The following is a 20438-nucleotide window of genomic DNA, read 5'->3' as shown; positions in this document are numbered from 1 at the left end:
TGACAGCAGCGGCTCAACTGTTAGGGCCTCTTCTTCACCCCTCGTGACAACACTGAGCTTTATCTGCTGCAGGAAGACAAGAAAAAAGCAGCAAAAAAAGATGACTGTGTGTGTGAGAGTGTGTGGGGCGGGATTGCCTCAGTGGTGGAGAAGTATCCAGTATGAAGTCAAGTAGGGTGAGGTGAGACACGTTCAGTCCTGCGATATCTGCATGTCACATTTTATTTACCTCTCCATCCTTCGGCGGTCCCGTCCTGATTGGTGCTGATTGGACCACAGTGTTCGCTCATATCCACTTCCATGTAAAGCACTCCCATTCTTCCTGTGCCTTTGCTCTTGACATTCAGCCCACGGTGACTGGAGCCCATTGCTCAGACATATATGCTAACTGAATTTAAGAACTTGTCCGTCTCACTCCAAATCTAAATGTAAACGCAAAACAAACAAACAAACAAACAAAAAAACCCAAACAACGCTCCCCCCAAATTGGTAGAAATTCACAAAAGTTTCACTGTCCATCATTTTAGGTCCAAAAGTGTCTCAATCCACCTTAATAAAAAACTGTTGAGAATACTGGCGCAGTGCAAACCCATTTAAATCAACATGGTTTCATATTCTAATATTCCAATTCGCTGAAGTAAGAGTTAATATTAGTTTTCTTAGAAGATTTGGCTTAATTTGACAGGAAATGTGGGAAAAATAAAAAATGATAGAAGTGCATCCCTTTGGTATTTTTTGCCTAACAATGAAGACGATCATGTTTGGAAATCCCCCCTAAAAATGCTTTAAAGTAAATGTTATTCCTCTTATTCCCACTGCTTCTAACAAATACAATTTAAAGGTCCCATTCAGATGGTGCAGAAGCTTAGAAAACACGGAAACAGATGTTATGATAGACAGTAAGTGTTTTTATTCTGGTTCTCCCTTTAGTACACTTAGTGTCTTTGTTCTGTCACAGCAAAGTTTGAAAAGCTCAGAATAAAGCTGCTTCTACTGAGCGATTCAAGATCTCAGTCAGAGGACAAATGATTCCTGCTCACAACAAGACGTTCTCACTCTATTTAAAGAGGACCTCTGAGTGGTGATAATATCTGTCTATCTATCTATCTATCTATCTATCTATCTATCTATCTATCTATCTATCTATCTATCTATCTATCTATCTATCTATCTATCTATCTATACAAATATATATAAAACCATACCTCGAAATCCTATGGTCTTATCATCATTTATCGAAATAAAGACATGCAATTAAGCTCAAGTCAGAAGTTGATGCAAAAAAGATAACAATTTTTTTATTTCGGTAGTTTTGTCTGTATCCCGCTGAATTAAAAAAAAGAATTAAAACGATGAAACGTTAATTCTCTCCTTTGCTTTTCTGCAGTTTGACCTGAGGGCAATTCTAGATATTACATGTACATGGAAAAGATAGCTAAAAATGCAGATAAAGCGCTAAGAATTACATTGTTGAAAGAGCGGGCACTGCAACCGTGCAGAGCTCTGACTGACTTGAGTACGTATATCAGAGCACGAGCCAGGGCCAGCCATTTTGTTTTTGTTCATCGTATTCATCGTGTGCAGATCCATACAAATGGCCAGAGGTGTGTATGTGAGGCTGCCTGCGCTTTCACACACAGTGAGACTTTGAATTGTATATATTCAGCTCATCAAACCTTAAGTGTCCTTCAAACATCGTCATTTAGTTACTTGGAGCAACTCTGTTTGTGTGTGTGCGTGGATCTGTGTTTAGGAGGGGTCAGACCTCGAGGAACAAAGAGACAAAGGGAAAGCAAATGATATTTTGACATCTCATGTGTCTGGATGTTCTTCAGCTGGAGATGTGCAATATTGAATCTTGCACCGAATCTATTGTGTGCCCGACAGCTACAGTAATTATTATAGAATCCGATCACTGCTGTTTTCTAGGCAGAAAAAAAGAGGAGCTGTAGGCAAACCTGCCACGATGTACGGCTTGTATGCTTAGCAACGTATTTCATTTACAGAGATGGAATTTAGAATATCACGAGTCACATAAAGCAAGGAAGTAAAGTGTGAAAAGGCTGTGCAGCTTGTACAACTTTGTGCCTATGAAAACAACATGGTATTATGGCACAGTGATAATAGTTTTGGTACACAGGCAACGCTAAAGTGAATTGGTTAAAAAGTAATTAACATAAAAACAAATCTTCAATATTAAACAACTTTGGAGACGTGATTTTCTTTTGACACAATTTAGATGCAGTCTTGCAGGTGAGCGCTGTTTTTGATTTTCCTTTTAATCTTGAATATAACCTATAAAAAAGAAAATTAAAGAAAAAATTTAAGCAAATTATTCAAATTATTGTAATGAAGCAATCATTAAAAATAGCACTATATCTTCATCTCTAATGTTGCGTGCTTTATCTTTAATGCTTGAGATTTTAATATTTCTGTGTAATATACAGAAGCCAAAGTTTAAAAAAAACACTTTAAGTAGCACAATTATTTTTAAATTACATTAAATACAGAGAATCTATATGATTTTGAAATGTTCCAGTGAATTATTAAACCCACCAGCTCCTCTCATGATGAAATGTTGTGAAACATAAAGTCGTTTGTATTCTATTCCATTCTTTTTTTTTCCATAAAGTGATTTTTTAATTTCCAGATTCTGATTGTGTTTCGGAATAACACTTCTTCATGCTTATCATGTTCATCACTTTTTTTCTGTTGACCAAGACAAACAAGCTGGAGTCAGGTATGTGATGGTCACTGGTCTGTAGGAACGAGCAACCAGAAAAAACGAGGAAAAATATCCGTCTTTAATATTCAAATTGAATTCATTTGCAATTGTGTGGTTACACTAAGTTTTTCAGTTCATGTTCAGTGTGTGTTTATTTTTATATAATTTTTTTGCAAGTCTCTTGAAGCTGTGAGCTGTAAACATCAACACCAGCAGCAGACGCTCCTCTAACTTTGAGCTGTTTGCTGCAGTAATAAAGCTTTCTAAGAATCCATTCACAGAGGAAACACTGACCTATTTTTGACAGGTTTTTGAGGGATGAAAATGACCACATTAAAGTTACTGGCACAAAATACTTATCATCTGTATTTGTATCTGCCTGCAGAAAAGTCATTATAGGCCAAACAGACACACTCGCACAGGAAGCAACACATTTTGCTGCATCTCCCACATATTATTGCAACTTTTGCCTGTACGGGGGTGGTGGTTTTCCCTGCGCAGTTTATCCTGTCTGTGAGTACTGTCCCTGACTCAACTCCGGCACACTGTTTCACACTGTCGCATTCCCATCGAGGACACAGAGCGTTCCTTCAGGTAGTTGTCAGTACTGAGGAACATGAAAAGACCCATGCAGAGAGCAGGACTCACTGCTAATGAGCAAACTGTAGGTAGATGATTATTACAACATACCTCTGCTGCAGGAAGACCAGCTAGGGAAACGAGAGCCAGAGGCAGAAAACAATGAGTCGCAGCCAGGATTATTTTTGCTTTACTTTTGAAAAATTTGAGCACATAATTTAAAAAAGGAAATGAAGAAGGAGAAGTTGAAAGCAGCTGAAGTGTTGCTTCTCTTTGTGCGATAGAAGGCAAAAACAAATTTTTGCTTGTGTGAAAAGAAAAGCTTTTGAATTTGATCACTGCTAGAGTCAGCTCTGCTGTTTATATTGATCTCTCCTCACTCAATGGAGAATGTAGCGCTTTTTCATTTTTTGTCAACATCACACGGAAATAAAACGTAGCACGACTTGACAGAATTAATAGCTTAGAGAGGAAACCTTTCTATAACACATTACAGAGTTAAGAAAAAGCATTGTTGCTATTAGATTTAAACACTGAAGCTACTTCAGCTCCCAACATCTACCAGGTTGCTGGAGAGCAGTTTAAAGGCAGGGTTAGGGTTAAGTTCTCGTCTGTGCCTTTATTTTCACATAGCCAAGTGGATGTTTCCTATCAGAGGCCCAAATATGTTCAAGGGACCCAATTTAAGGTAGCAGCATACAGTTTCTGAAACTATGCTTCTTAGCATGTGGCTAAAATGTACCGCTACCCGCAAGTGGGTTCTGATCTTTTGGATTTAGAGGGAGGAAAAAAAGAAACCAATAAAACATTGTTGCTTTAGAAAAAGTGCTAGGAATTGAGCTTTGTTCATATCAATTTATTTATGTGTTTATTTACTTTTTATTATTTGGGATACCCAAAAAATAAATCTCATATTCGAACAACTTTAAGGTCAAAATAAATTCCGGAGACTTGATTTAAATTACCTCTAGTTTTGTATTCCAGTGTTTGCCCCTTCCTGATTTCCAAGTTGTTTATTTAATTTAATTTTATTTAATTTTATTATTATTTCATAATTTTTATTTATTTATAATTTGTTTTTATTTATTTATTTATTTTATTTTACTATTTTCTTTTTTCTTTTTTTTATTTTATTTGTATTTATTTTTTATTATATTTATCTCACTTGAATATTTCAGGTCATCAAACAAATTTTGATATTAAGATAAAATAATACTTAATAAAATATAAAATGCAGTTTTAAATTATGATTAATTAATTAAGATTGGGGGGACTACCCGCACCTATTCGGGACTATGTGAAAAAGTAATTCTACAGTATTGAGATCAGTTTCACTTCACACACCCAGGCCTGTTACTTCCAGAAGTGTTAAATCAAAAAATCACTTAAATAGCGCCTGCAAAGTAAAATTAAAGCTAAAAGAACTCAAAATTCAACACACCTTGATATAAGGTAACAGACGAGTAACAATGTCACTGAGTCTAGAAAGTCTAGACTTTAAAAGGTTACAAAGATATGTCGAAGGCTTTGTGATTCCACTGAATCACTCTGAGAGTTATCCACAAACTCTTTTGGAAATTTTGGAACAGAGGTGAATCTTCACAGGACCCAAAATGATCAAAATTAGACCAAGAGTGCACTGACGACTCATCCAGGAGGTCACAAAGGAATCCTGAACAACACCCAAAGAACTGCAGCCACCACTTGCCTCAGTTTAGATTAGTGTTCATTATTCAATAATAAGAAAGCAAAAATAACACAAATTTGCTAGAAAAAACAAAAAACCACTGTGATGACCAAGACTTTTGGGAAAACATTCTGTGGACAGACGAGATGAATTTTCTGCAAGGTTTGAGTGCCCCTACATCTCACGTAAAACTAATTCATCCATTCATCTTGTTCTACTTATTTTGGGTCGACTCGCAGAGGGAGGAGTCTAAGGCGAGAAGCTCAGACCTCCCTCCTTCAGTTTATCTGGGGGGCACAGTGGCATTCACAGGCCTGTCAAGAGATGTAATCTCTCCAGCATGTCTTGGGTCTGCATTTCATTAAAAGAACATCATACCAAAAGTCAAACATGGTGATAGTGTGATGATCTGAGGCTGTTTTGCTTTTGTTCTACTTTCCACCAGAAAATCCTAAAGGAGCACGTCCTGCCTTCAGTTTGTACCCTGAAGCTCAAAGGCACTTGGGTTATAGAGCAGGACAATGATCACAAACGAACCGAGTCCACCTCTGAATGGGTTAAAGAACAAATCTAAGGCTTAGAGTGTCCCAGGGAAAGTCAACGTTTTAAGAAGACTTTCCACAAGGTTTAGAAATGCGTTTATGGTCATTTCTGACCATTATTCAAAATCACACTTGTGAGGTCAGACGCTGATATTGGACAAGAAGACCTGTCTCGCAGTCTCCACTCTAATTCATGCCAAAGGTGTTCTGTCAGGGTGAGGTCAGGACTCTTTGTTGGCCAGTCAACTTCTTCAACAGCAAACTTACTCATCCATGTCTTTATGGACCTTGTTTAGTAACAAGTGACCCGTTACTGTAATCTGATTACTTTTTTCAAGTAATGTAAGGGATTACTATTGCAAAAAAGTTACTTTCCCATAAACACGCTGCATTACTACGTTACTAAACCGTGATTTTGTTTGTGAGAGTGTCTCATGACAATGACGTACGAGCGTGCGTGCGTCCGTGGCAGCAACGTGTGCAGATCAACAATGGATCATATGGAGTTCAGCTAGAGTACAACCATGCAGCGTTTAAAGCTTGGAAGTACTGACATTACTTTAAATTTTATTCGGTAAAAAGTGACAAAAACATTAGCGTCTGCTGTACATTCTGTGTGGAAAGAAAACTTGGTTGTTCAGCGAAAAATTTAACTTCAAATCTGAGCTGGCGCCAAGCACGATCCCACGGGAATGGGAAATTCACAGAGAACCCCCCGGATCCTCCCACTGACATAACCGCTGTGGCACCGGGCAAACCTCCACCCGCCCCACTCCTGCTAAACAGGTGACAACAGATTTAAGAGCGACTGCTGAATCTTTGATTTTATTTATTTTTTGCTGTGTTTTACTTGCATCTCTTTGAAAGAGTGAGTGTAAACACGCTTATCCTTCTCAGGGTCGCGGACTGCTGGTAACCTATTCCCACATTTATTTCCCTTTACTGTCAGCACAGTTTGTCCAAATAGTGCCCTTTTGTGCTACCTCACAGTCCCCTCTAGTGGTGGTCCTTGTGCCAACCACACAGTCCATTTTTCAATTAATCAATTAATTCCCAGGATATGGTGCAAGTCTATTCAAAACCTCATACATAAAACAGGTAAACTTGAACACAACATGACAGACGGATTGATTGATGAGGCAGACAGAATTTCAGACAATATTTTATCTTGCAAGCCTTTTTATTGATATTTCCTTCCAGCCCTTTGCCACACAAAGCGGCCAAACTATATCCTGAAGTCTCATGCATAAAAAATACAAGCCCGGCCTCACCAATCAATCAGTCTGTCATGTTGTGTTTCTTTCTCACCAACATTCTTCTTTTGTTTGTTTTGCTCTATCACTTAAAGCTGTCTGGTCCCGATCAATAATGGAGTGGGGAGCATTAAGAGATATATAACACAGCTTTGTTTTAGTTAGTCATGATTTTACCTTGAAAACGAGGAATAAAACAGTCTTTGAAGTCAGAGTTTTATTAATTATGCTTTAACAGCAAATGACTGCACTTTACTTTAATGTATTGCATTTGAAGTGAGCATAAAATGTTCTTCTCCTTTTCTTCTGAGTTTGAGCTCAGTACAGTTTACAGTGTCATCCTGAGCAGGGGAGTGCTGTCAGAGTGCATTTAAAAACAGAGAGGGCACGAACTGCTCCATTCCTTTGTCTGTTGGTGTGTCTTCTAACAGGTTGCTGTTGGCTGACCCAGCAGCCCCCCCCCCCTCCAACACACATATCAGTTCTCCCCCAGGCACCAGTCTTTATTGAGACATCAGACTTGTTAGCCAGCTGTCGGCAGAAATACAGGAGCTAGCTTTCAGATCAATACAACTGGCTCTTGTAGCCCTCCTGGAGCTGAAGCCGACTAGGCCTCACAAAACAGGGGGCTCTCTAGAGCCCTTTCCACCCATTAAAAGGAGCTGAAGCTGGGCTGAGCAGAGTTCAGCAGCCTCTGTGCCGGCTCTGCTGCTCTTTCTGATTGGAGGCGTGTTGCTGGGTAATTCACATTTCTGTGCTTTCTACCATGTGTGCTCGAAGATCCCTCACTGGGATGGCTGAAGATAAAGTGAAAGAGTGAGAGACAGTTGTAGGTGATGCTTGACAGCTCTGTAATGGGCTGCTGTTGTGGCTGTGTTAGCACATCCCTCCTGGAGAGAGACCTCTATGATGTTCCCTTCATGGGGACTGATGAATGACGAAGATCTGGCTCTGGAGCATCAGCTTTGTCTCCTCTGTTATAGACTGGAAGAGGCGTACAGGTTGTGTTAGAGACAAAAGAGAGACTGTGTGATAGAGGAATAAGGGGGGAAGGGACAATGTGAAAGGAGAAAAGGAGGAGGGATGGAAAGAGTCACAGTGAGAGAACAAAGTGAGACGAAGAGGGGAAAAGAGAGGGAGGCTTGCTGTCTAAAATGTGTCTCTTCAAGTTCCACCGGTGAGTGTCTTTATCAACACCAGTGGAGAGTGTCTAGCTGATAATTTGCCGCTCTCAATTCCCTTCAATCCATTAAAGGATTTAAATGTTCATTAAGTTTAATAGAAGCCCAGTGAAGGTCTAATATGCTCTGATAAACGCTGGCAAACCTGCCAACCTGTTCAAATTGCTGCTGCAACAAAGAGCCATCCAACTAATAAGGTCAAACTCAAAGTTTGTGCTAGGCTCACTTTGTGAAGAGAATTTTCTGAGTCACAGCAGCTCAAACGGCAACAAGCTGAGAGAGAGTAAATCCATGTCCTCTAAAGTAGAAAGTAAAAATAGATTATTTTCAGTGCTGTTCCGAATGACCCATGAAATACACACACTTTTCAATTTTTATGGTAAATGGACAGATTCTTATATAGCGCTTTTCTACTCTCCCGGAGTACTCAAAGCACTCTATACAACACGCCACATTCACACCCATTCTCTGAACTTAGTGTTTTCTAAGTACATTTACACACATTCATGCTCCAATAGATGCATCAGAGAACAACTTGGGGTTAGTATCTTGCCCAGGGATTGAAGGAGCCACGGATCGAACCACCAACCTTCCGATCAGTAAGTGACCTGCTCTACCTCCTGAGCTACACCCACCCTGAAATTTTTAGATCTGATGCCACTTCAGATGGGAAGACATTGTCTGTCACTGCACTCTGAATGTGACGCTTAGAGGAGTACCATTGTCACTGCTTTGCTGCCTTTGTTAAGAAGGAGAGTCAAGAAGAGGAAATTACCACTACAGCCCTCAACACACTGTCACATTGGTCTGAACCATCAATCACAAAGTGATATTTTACTTCTACCAAGGCGGTTTGTCTTATCTGCTCATTAGCAGTACTATTAAAATGCTAAACTAATGTCAAAACTAATTAGGAATCAGCCTAAGATTTTAAAATAGAGAGGCACTCTTTTGATGATTGTTAAAAGACATATTTTTACTAATTTAAAGAAAAACAGTGCAAAACTAAAAAAGTTTTACTCACAACAGTTTTGCTGTTAGAGCTTTATTTGGTTCACTATAACCATTAGCTTAAAGATGCTAACGTTTGGAGACTGATATCGGTGTGCTCATTTAAATATTATTCTGTTTGCTTGACTGCTGCTCCAAATCAAGGTAAAACACTTTTAAAGCATGACTTTAGTCAAACTGAAATGCAGATTATTCTTTGGGAACTTTGGATTTTCTGCTTTTGCCTGTGTGCTCCTGTTCCTCCTGCTGTCTAAAGTGATGCATGCTCGATTAATATTAAATGCTTACCTAGTTGAATAACCAGTTAAGGCAATACTAAGGTGGAAGTACATCTAAATGTCTTCCTGCTCTTCATCCCATTCAAACGGTACTGTTAATTCACCAACAGATGAATACTTTAAAGCAACACTAAAGAGAGGTTAGAGACAAAAACATAAATGACAGTCCCCCAGTATGACCTGTACTAGTTTCTGTTGCCACTATTTCATCAAAGTGACACTGTTTCACCATGATAAGGGTATCACAAATACCTTCATCTGGCAATGATTATATGAAAGAAAAGCCCACACGACTCGTAAATGTGTATTTGCAATACGAGGCACGGAGCTCATTGAGCAGTCGCTGTTGTGTGAGTGATTAAATGAAAGAGTCGGTGACCCAAAACCTACTGACTATTTGCCCTGGTCACTGGCCAGCCACCTAAGTGGAAACAGTTTGCTCAGCCACTGCTGCTGTGTCAAAGTAATTTCCTTTGTTGCACCTTCCTGAGACAACTGGCTTTGGATGAGAGTCAAAATAGGTCCCATTTAGACAATCCTCAAACTTTGTTTCCACAGATTGTATAAAGTGTGTAAAGAAGCCTGGAGCTTCACCACACAATCTTGGTGCTTTTTGGCCAGATATAATGAATATTCAACAGAAGTGAATGAGAACCGTACGCACAATAAAACTAGTGACTTATCAGTTGGCACGGTAAAGCACACCCTGCTTTACCTACCGTCCTGTTTGACTCTCACGGGAACCGTAATGTACAAAATAACTATCATTGCAGCATGAGAATATGAACTGGAACTGGAGACTGAGACCATAATTTCATCAGCAATCTCTGCACTGGGGTCTCTGATCAATGGATGGGTGGTTGTTTAGCTTCATCTTCAAATTCACACTTACAGTTGTGGTCAGAGGTTCACATTCAGTCATCATGGGCATGAATATCATGGTAATTTTAGAATGATTGTACAGCTTACACTACTGGTCAAAAGTTTTCCAGTTATTTATTGCAATTAAAATCATTCATGTCCAATGAATTGCTTGAAATGGTACAAAGGTAAGTGGTGAACTGCCAGAGGTGAAACAAAGGATGCAGCAATGGAGGTTGATCAAGTCTTGAAAACTAGTGCTACTAATTCCTACAAGTGTTCCAGCTTTTCCGGATTACTTCCAACCCCCTCTGTCTGCATAAAAGCATTGTTGGAACACACTGTGGTACCATACTCTTGTAAGCATTAGTTGAACTGTATTGTACCACAGAAAGTAGTGTGTTGCTACAAAAATGGTGAGAAAAAGGCAATTAACAATGGAAGAGACACAGACCATCATAACACTTAAAAATGTAGGTCTTTCCTACAGAGAAATTGCAAAGAAAGTCAAGGTGTCAGTGAGCACTCAGAAACTGGGGCAAACTGATAGGTGGCTCACAGGACAACAGCTTCAAGCACAGCTTAATAGTGGTCGTACAGGGAGTGCAGAATTATTAGGCAAATGAGTATTTTGTCCACATCATCCTCTTCATGCATGTTGTCTTACTCCAAGCTGTATAGGCTCGAAAGCCTACTACCAATTAAGCATATTAGGTGATGTGCATCTCTGTAATGAGAAGGGGTGTGGTCTAATGACATCAACACCCTATATCAGGTGTGCATAATTATTAGGCAACGTTCTTTCGTTTGGCAAAATGGGTCAAAAGAAGGACTTGACAGGCTCAGAAAAGTCTAAAATAGTGAGATATCTTGCAGAGGGATGCAGCAGTCTCAAAATTGCAAAGCTTCTGAAGCGTGATCATCGAACAATCAAGCGTTTCATTCAAAATAGTCAACAGGGTCGCAAGAAGCGTGTGGAAAAACCAAGGCGCCAAATAACTGCCCATGAACTGAGAAAAGTCAAGCGTGCAGCTGCCAAGATGCCACTTGCCACCAGTTTGGCCATATTTCAGAGCTGCAACATCACTGGAGTGCCCAAAAGCACAAGGTGTGCAATACTCAGAGACATGGCCAAGGTAAGAAAGGCTGAAAGACGACCACCACTGAACAAGACACACAAGCTGAAACGTCAAGACTGGGCCAAGAAATATCTCAAGACTGGTTTTTCTAAGGTTTTATGGACTGATGAAATGAGAGTGAGTCTTGATGGGCCAGATGGATGGGCCCGTGGCTGGATTGGTAAAGGGCAGAGAGCTCCAGTCCGACTCAGACGCCAGCAAGGTGGAGGTGGAGTACTGGTTTGGGCTGGAATCATCAAAGATGAGCTTGTGGGGCCTTTTCGGGTTGAGGATGGAGTCAAGCTCAACTCCCAGTCCTACTGCCAGTTTCTGGAAGACACCTTCTTCAAGCAGTGGTACAGGAAGAAGTCTGCATCCTTCAAGACAAAGATGATTTTCATGCAGGACAATGCTCCATCACACGCGTCCAAGTACTCCACAGCGTGGCTGGCAAGAAAGGGTATAAAAGAAGAAAAACTAATGACATGGCCTCCTTGTTCACCTGATCTGAACCCCATTGAGAACCTGTGGTCCATCATCAAATGTGAGATTTACAAGGAGGGAAAACAGTACACCTCTCTGAACAGTGTCTGGGAGGCTGTGGTTGCTGCTGCACGCAATGTTGATGGTGAACAGATCAAAACACTGACAGAATCCATGGATGGCAGGCTTTTGAGTGTCCTTGCAAAGAAAGGTGGCTATATTGGTCGCTGATTAGTTTTTGTTTTGTTTTTGAATGTCAGAAATGTATATTTGTGAATGTGGAGATGTTATATTGGTTTCACTGGTAAAAATAAATAATTGAAATGGGTATATATTTGTTTTTTGTTAAGTTGCCTAATAATTATGCACAGTAATAGTCACCTGCACACACAGATATCCCCCTAAAATAGCTAAAACTAAAAACAAACTAAAAACTACTTCCAAAAACATTCAGCTTTGATATTAATGAGTTTTTTGGGTTCATTGAGAACATGGTTGTTGTTCAATAATAAAATTATTCCTCAAAAATACAACTTGCCTAATAATTCTGCACTCCCTGTAGTAAGCAAGTCTCAGTTTCAACTGTGAAGAGAAGACTTCGAGCTGTAAGAGGCTTGCTGGACCATGGAACACCACCATTGGACTACTAACAACTTGAAGAAGGTGTTATGGCTGGATGAATCAAACTCTTAAATCTTTGGTTCATGATGCAGGATTTCTGTATGCTGTCAAGTAGGCGAAAGGATGATTCCACAGTGTGTGGCATCATCACCATCAGGAAGTATGATGGTCTGGGGCTGTTTTGCTGGATCCAGGGTCGGTGACTTGTACAGAGTGAGAGGCAGCCTGAACCAAATTGGCTACCACAGCATTCTGCAGCGCCATGCAATACCCTCTGGTATGTGCACCTAGTGTGTCAGGGGTTCATCCTACCGCAAGATAATGAGCCAAAACTCTATACTGTACAATCATTCCATCCTGGAAAAAGAATAGTTCAAAGAAATCATTAAAAGTCCAAACCTCTGACTGCGACTGCAGGTAGAATTTAGAATCACTAACCGACTTAACTAGAAAGATAGAAGACCTGCATTTACTTCCCTATTTAGACATGAAAGTGACTTCTTTTATAAAGAGTTTGAAAAACGATCCAGTCTTGATTTCATATTGAGTGCGGGAGAGTGCATTCCATCGGTGACTACGGCAGGTAAGCCAAGTGCTCATGTATGATGCAGTAAGCCCCAAAGCAACTATGAAACAGGCTGATGGATCTCTCCCAGGGCCTGTTTCCATAAGGAAATAATGCGTTTTACACCAGTAATCTGTTCATATATCACAGCCCTGATGAAATTAATACCTGGCAAAGGGAATGATGAAAATCCAGACACACATGTACTCTGCACGCGGGGCTACACATATGTACATGTGCATGCTCCCACACACACATCTAACTGAGTTATCTCAGTGGGGATGATATTAATGTCTGGAAAATGTGAAGCGTTAGTCTAAAGGAAACAGTTCAAGATATTTTACTTTTATACACAGATAGGGGAGAAAGATAAAAGGAGGAGAAAGTGAATACATTAAATGAAGAGTATTTTGGTATTTTGGCAAAAGGTTTGGAAAAGTCTATCTCAATGTCTTGCATCAGCATCTAGCCTATGAATTACCTTCTCCTGAAGTAACCTTAGCATTTAGAGTATAAATAAATAAATAAATAAATATATATATATATATTAGGGGTGCAACGATACACAAAATTCACGGTTCGGTTCGGTTCGATACTTTAGTGTCACGGTTCGATATTTTTTCGATGCAAAAAAAAATGTTCATGCCTTTTTAATTTGTCATTTATTAAATTTTCACAGCACATTCTGCACCACATCTCTGTGCGTTCATCATTTGTTTGAAGCCAGCTCACCTCCTGCAACCACTTTTCCGAGAATACTTCTTTTGTGGTTCGGACTCCTTCTGACATTTCTTTGGAGGTGGAGGAACACCAAAGTAATTGCTTAAAGGAGCTTCTTCGACATCTTTAAGACTTCTAAACAAATGTCTGTCCTCCTCCTGAAAATCTTATGTACGCAAACACGCGTTGCAACTTCTTATCTTGTGCGCGTTTTTTATTTTGACAGTGAATGCGCACCTGCGGACCACTTATGTGCAGCCCTGGTTATTTAGCTCGTCATATTGCAGCCACAGAAATTATTTTGTCCATGAAACCATAAAGCTGCACTTTCTTTTTGCCTTATAGTCTGATTTGTCATAACTTCTCCGTTTTGTGGTAAGCTTTTCTTTGGCTGTCACTTCTTCACCCTGACCTGTCTTATTTGGCTCAGCAGAACTAAAATATATATCCTGCTGCTTTTACACGCGCACTCACATAACGGTCAGCGATTCTCTGCGCGATCAACCTCTCATATGTTTAAGCTTGCTGCGGGAGATTTCACTTGTCATGTTTGCGTAGTAAGCTAACGATTAATAAGACGATGTCAGAGGAATTGGTGCGCAAATTATCATCACTCACCAATCAGTGCTGTCGCTCTCTATACACAGTTCGTGCGATTGCAAAGTGAAAGCAAAAAAACAAGCGCAAATTCAAACCGATTTCAATATGTCACATATTGACAGTGGCTCACCGATGCCAATGACATAATTACCCAGCTACATTTCTGAAAGAATGCAAAAGCATTGACATATATTTTTCCTTCCTACAATAGCCCGACGGGCAGGGCAGAGATAGATTTTGGTAGCCCAACTGAAAAAAATCGCTAGCCCCGGGACGTCGGGCTACCGATATTGCGAGCCCTGTATCTGATTGAGGAATCACTCATCTTTGGAAAAGAGAGTTTATTACAGAGAAATGGCTCTTTCCAAAATAAAAGCTATACTATACGCTTCTTCTGGGCTATATTCTCAGCAGCATAAGGAGAATCATGTGCTAACAGCTGTCTAAATGACTCGGCTAAAGTTAGTAGCATGCTTGTTGTTTTGGTCTTTGCACTAGGATGATGTTGGCGTAAATGTGCAGTCATATTCGTTGTGTTCCCACTAGTGCTTTCAGGTTAATCTCGTTGAAATGACCTTAACGCCACAACACGGCGAATCTCCGTTAACGAGCTACCGCGGATCGCCCCGTGCATGGGGCTGGATGGCCAACACGTTAATGAGCTAACTGCGCTAACACACTAGTTCCCACCCATGTAATTGAGCATTGCGTGGCACATCCAACATACTGTTTTACTTTAGTCCATGACGCGCTTACCTTCAGGGTCATACGTCACATGAAAACCAAAATAATTCCAAACGCCAGATCTGAATGAGGGTGGGGGAGGTTCAATTTGCCATGTTGCAAGGAGAGCTTAGCTTCTGTCTCGCTAGCTTGCCCTGCACTCAGTGAATCTGCGTTGACTACTCCGCCTAGGCTGCACTGAGCGCTCAACCAGGGGCGGAGCGTGGGGGTGGCTTACGGGGCTTAAGCCCGGGTTGTTTTGTCAGAAGCCCGGGGTATTTTGGAGTGTAATTTTTTCATAGTTAGATGCCTGGCTGACAACTGTATAAAACAAAAAGTACACACAATATTCGAAGCACATAGTGCACACTGTGGGAATTTACGACTGTGCGTGAATCCCCCCCTGATATTGGTATGATCCAAGCTCAGGCACTAAGCGACTGAGCGAGGGGGCGGGGCAGCTGCTGCCCGTGAGTGCGCTGTTGGAGAGACGGAGCCAGCCATACTAAGGAGAGCTTAAGTTTGACCAGGTACCAAAGCAAATCATTCGTACTGTACAAATAATGTAAATATGACGGTGCATCACGAAAGATTGATATGAAACTGATCACTTGACCAATATTACGTTACTTGCTCTTCAAGTGAATCAACAAATGGCAAAATGAAAAGCCGAACAAATGCTATTTTTTTTAGAGTCTTAGCTTACGTGTGTTTATTTCATATTTTCAGTTCTTACCCTCCCCGACTAAATCGGTTTCAGTTATGTACTGAAACATAAGAATGGACATTAGAGGGTTCTTTCAAAGAAAAAACTCAGGTAAATGTTATTTTATATATTATGCTTTGTATGTTGTTCAGTATATTTCTATGCAAAACAAGAGGGATTTCAGTACACAGCAGGATATTCACATTTGTAACCAGATATTTACATACACTTTAGGGAGAAAACATAAAACATTTTTACTGTACAACATCAATTTAGAGTAAATTTTTGTTTTAGATAAATATTGAAATATATTTTGAATTAGTTAAATTTCAGAATAAAGAGAGACAGAGCTATTTTTATCACTTTCATCAAATTTAGGAGTACATGTACACTAAATTTATTGTTAATTAATAAGAAAACTCCAGACGATTCCATTCTGAGCTGAAGAAGCTTCTGATAGGTTAGTAGAGTCCATGTGAGTAAATTGCTGGCACAGCTGTGGATGCATATAAGGCAAAACACAGAGCCTGTTTCTTTGACATGGGAAAATCAAGAGATGTCAACCAAAACACCAGGAAAAGAATTGTGGAGCTCCATAAGTGTGGCTCAAGTTTGAATACAATTTGGTGCCATTTGCAATTAAGAAATACAGACAGTTTCTCTCTTTACTCTTAAAGTTAACAAATATGTTTTTATATTTATCAATCTAAAAAAAATAAACATTTAGTCTGATTTGATGTTACAATTAAAAAAGTGTTTTTATCTGAAGAGTAAATATCTGGTTTCAACTGTATATTTGATGATTGTCAGCACAAAGAGGGAGAGAGAGGAGAACGAGGACAGAACAGATGAACAAGAGCAGGTGAGACACACATGTTAGTCAAATGGTTGTTTACCAAAAGTATCACCGTATCATAGGTCCTCATGTATCTCGTACCTAGTGTTTCTTTTTAGGTTTGTTATTTTTCAAATTCTGTATTTATTAAGTTCTGCAGGCTTGTTTGCACAACAAGGCTGAATAATTATATAAACTTTTCTCAATCTAAATAGTGTACTTTGGTAGAATTAAAAAAATAAGTGTAGTGCAGGTCTATGAAGATTTTTAGTGCTATCATCTAGTTCTGATTCTGGTTCTGTCTTGGTTAAGTCCTCAGTAGTCCTGATTTTGAACTGTTGTAGTCCTGTTTTTAATTCTGGATCAGTTCTGGGTCTGGTTGAATTGGGGTTTAGTCCTCGTGTCTTGATGCAGCCCTGACCTTGTTCTGCCTTGCTGCTTAATTAAAAAACTAGTTTAAGGTGTCCTGCACATGTGATATATATTTTATATATATATATTTTTCCCTATATGAAGTCATTCTTTTTTCTTTTTTCCAAAAAAAAAAAAAAAAAAAAATCCCACATGCATACTACTCTTTGGGCTAAGCCCCGGGTGTTTCAAATGTCTGGCTCCGCCTCTGCGCTCAACACAGACAGCATCATCAGAAGGAAAGTTGATAAAATAAATCACAAATTTTGTATTGTTCGATACATATGCGTACCGAACCGAAAGCACTGTATCGAACGGTTCAATATCGATACGAATATCGTTGCACCCCTAATATATATATATATATATATATATATATATATATATATATATATATATATATATATATATATATATATATATATATTTAGCAAAAAGGAAATTTTTTAAGCCTAATCTTAAAAGTAGAGATAGAGATAGTAAATGAAACCACAAACAAGCCTGGCCTGTGTATGACATCACTCAGATCAGTAGCACAGAAGCAGCATTTTTAGATCCTGAGCTCTTACACTGAAAAGTCTAAAAGAAGTTTATCTGAAACCTCTGAGTTGGAAGAGGAAGGGCCAGTAGAGAGCTGTGTTACCTACTATGTTTTTTCTCCTCTTGATCCATGTTCTTCCAGTACAACTACCTCTGTGTGATGATGTGAGTGTGTAATCAGTGCAGTGATATCTTGTATAAATGTATAAATGTAGGAAGATCAAAGATTTTTAAGGTGAATGTACGAGCAAAAAGAAAAAAAAGATAAGAAAGAAAGAAGAATAGCCAAGTGGGGAGAGGAAATGCACAGCTGTCTCGGTGACGTGCGGTGGCTAACTCTTTCAAAACAGGGAGTCCAAACACTCTTTTATTCCCCTCTCTGTTCTCTGACATCATTCGTCTTCTGTTCAAAAACAGCCCTTTTCAAATGCATAAACTCATTCATCTACTTGTGCTCAAACTAGATTAACAACAAAGCTGGTGTATCCCTGCGAGTCCCTGAGCAGAGGGCGTGCTGCAGGCTTTTGCGAGCTCCAGTTCGCTCTCTGCACTGGAACGCTCTGCACTTCGACGCATGGCTCCATGGGGAAAACAAACACATTAACACAGCAGCATGTCATTGTGTTGTGCACTAGAAATTATGGTTTGATACTGATTTGCGCACCTTACTTCCTGCTGCTGATGTTTCCATGCTCAGGCTGCTTTTTTTTGGTACTGGCTAATGATGCAGAGAGTCACTACTCTGTAGTTCATTCAAATCTACAGCTCTCACTGGGCTGCACAGACAGTTAGGTCCACCAGCTCTGGAGCAGTTTTCACTATTCTGCTGCAGATTTCCAAAGAAATAATAATTTTAATGATTATGCAAATTTATTTCCCATTTTATATGTTGTTTTGAATATCTTATCAGCTGCAAAATAGTAATTTTATCAAGATAAGACATACTTTATAATGTAAAGGTGCTTTTCAATTGACCTTGCTTAGTAGGTTACTCTAGGCTTCTGATAACTTAGAACATATAAATCATTATTTTGTTATTGTGCTATACTGAAAAGATGGAGCCCATTTTACAGCAAAATATTAATTTTAAATTTTGTTTTGTCATTTTGATTTTATTCTTTTGACAAAGTTTTGAAATTTTCTGCTCATTATTGCCTACAATATATTGAGTAGTAGAATAGAAAAAGCTACATTTATAAAAAATACCCTTGAACATTTTACCATTTCACATATATCGTGATACTTTACTTAGGCAGATCCTTTGAAGTATTATATAAACCTTGCCATATGAGCAGTGTTTGTCTCTTTATTCCATATTTAATGGTGACTTTAACAAAATTCTGTCACAAATACAAATTTTAAATAACTAATAATACATAATAATAAATAAATAAATAACGGCTCTGCAAGCTGTCCAATGCTGACATTGTGATGTTGTGGGGTCCTGTAGCTCAGGAGGAAGAGCAGGTCATCTGCTAAAAAAAGGTTGATCATTCGATCCCTGGCTGCTTCAGTCTGTGTGCTTAATATCCTCGGGTAAGATACCAACCCCAAATAGCTCTCTGATATATCCATAAGAGTCTGAATGTGTGTGTACATTAGAGAGAGATCACTTAAGCATAGAACATGTACTTGTGTGAATGAGGCAAGCTGTACAAAGTGCTTTGAGTATTTTAGGTATAGTAGAAAATACATTTAAGAACCAAATCTTTGAATTGTTTTTAGCCATTTTCCGGACTTTGCCCTATAATAAGGTTTTTTCCCTCCCTGCATTTTCTGTTATGAAATTCTCTCCACATTCTTTGAGTGCCACATATTTCCTTATGTCCCTGGTGTCCGTATTTCATTCCATGTCTTCCCTAAAGCTTTTAGTTCTATTGAAACAGTGTTTTGTAATTTTCCTGTACTAATAGGAACTAACAGGAATGCAGCTCAGCCAGCACTGATGGACAGGTTGCCACAATTACAGATACCTACTGTAGGTCTAGGCAGGAAATATAGCCCGCACCCAGAGGGAACACCTGGTCAATGGTTGCCTAAAGTGTAGCATAAAAAGTCATTCATTGTATTTAGTTGTGTTCTTATTGCCTGGCTCCAAAATGTTCCTAAGGCTCTCAGCCTGGAGGCAGAAAACCAGAGAAAACCTTGGGTTATACATAAAGATTTTCATGAAACTAAGTCATGAACACATACGGTACAGGGCATGTGTGCCCCAATTCCTTTCTTCTTCTTTTTTTTTCAATGTTATCTTGCTACTGATACTGCAGTCTCTTTTCCCTCTTCAAGCATGGGCCCTCCAGAGCAGACATAGTGAGGTGACCATGGCATGTTAGACACACTGACTGACAGTAATTATCACCATTCATCATTAAGCATAAGCTAGGGATGATAAGAGCTCTTTATGTAAAATGTCAGCCCGCTGAAATGATGAAAATGATTAAAGGGCATTGGTTTGAAATAGAGACATACATGCTGCACTAGGGCTGAACTGAGCTGACAGCGCAGGGGCTTGTTGATAGAGCAGCCAGCGTGCAGGAAAATAAATAAAGAAGAAGTGTAATTTTACTTATTAATGAGAAAGGCATGGTGAGAACGGAGCTGGTATGGAAACATCACAGGGATCTCTGGGCTGGGCTGCAAGTCGAGTCCGTATTGATAAAATATCACCGTCATCTTGACTTAACTATTCTCTCTGCTCTGTCTCGCTGCTCTTCAGTTCAACACAGCTAACCTCTGCATGAACTCTCTCTGCCATAAATCAATAAGTTGAGCATACTTGGTCAGCTTTTTCAGCAGCATGAGCTACAAGTCAGGAGATCTGTTCTGTTCAGCAGGTGCTGCAGACAACATCCACCCAGATCTCTGTGGACACCGTGAGCCACAGATATCATACTCTGTCATCTGCTTTCAGACTTTTATGTCTCTTCTCTTCTTGTCTACTGCCCCCTCCTCTCATTTTGCCCCACCACTCCTCTTTACCTGCTCTATAAATAGCTTGC

General features: G+C 39.5%; 1 protein-coding gene across 2 annotated transcripts in view; it reads left to right on the top strand.

Moving 5' to 3' along the window:
• Positions 1-20438, top strand: part of epha8 (eph receptor A8) — a 141582-nt gene that overhangs the window by 1208 nt on the left and 119936 nt on the right. The window lies entirely within an intron of this gene.

This window comes from Maylandia zebra, linkage group LG5 (assembly GCF_041146795.1).
Source record: "Maylandia zebra isolate NMK-2024a linkage group LG5, Mzebra_GT3a, whole genome shotgun sequence".
Taxonomy (NCBI): domain Eukaryota; kingdom Metazoa; phylum Chordata; class Actinopteri; order Cichliformes; family Cichlidae; genus Maylandia; species Maylandia zebra.
The sequence above is the reverse complement of the archived record's forward strand: the minus strand, read 5'-3'. Positions and strand labels throughout refer to the sequence as shown.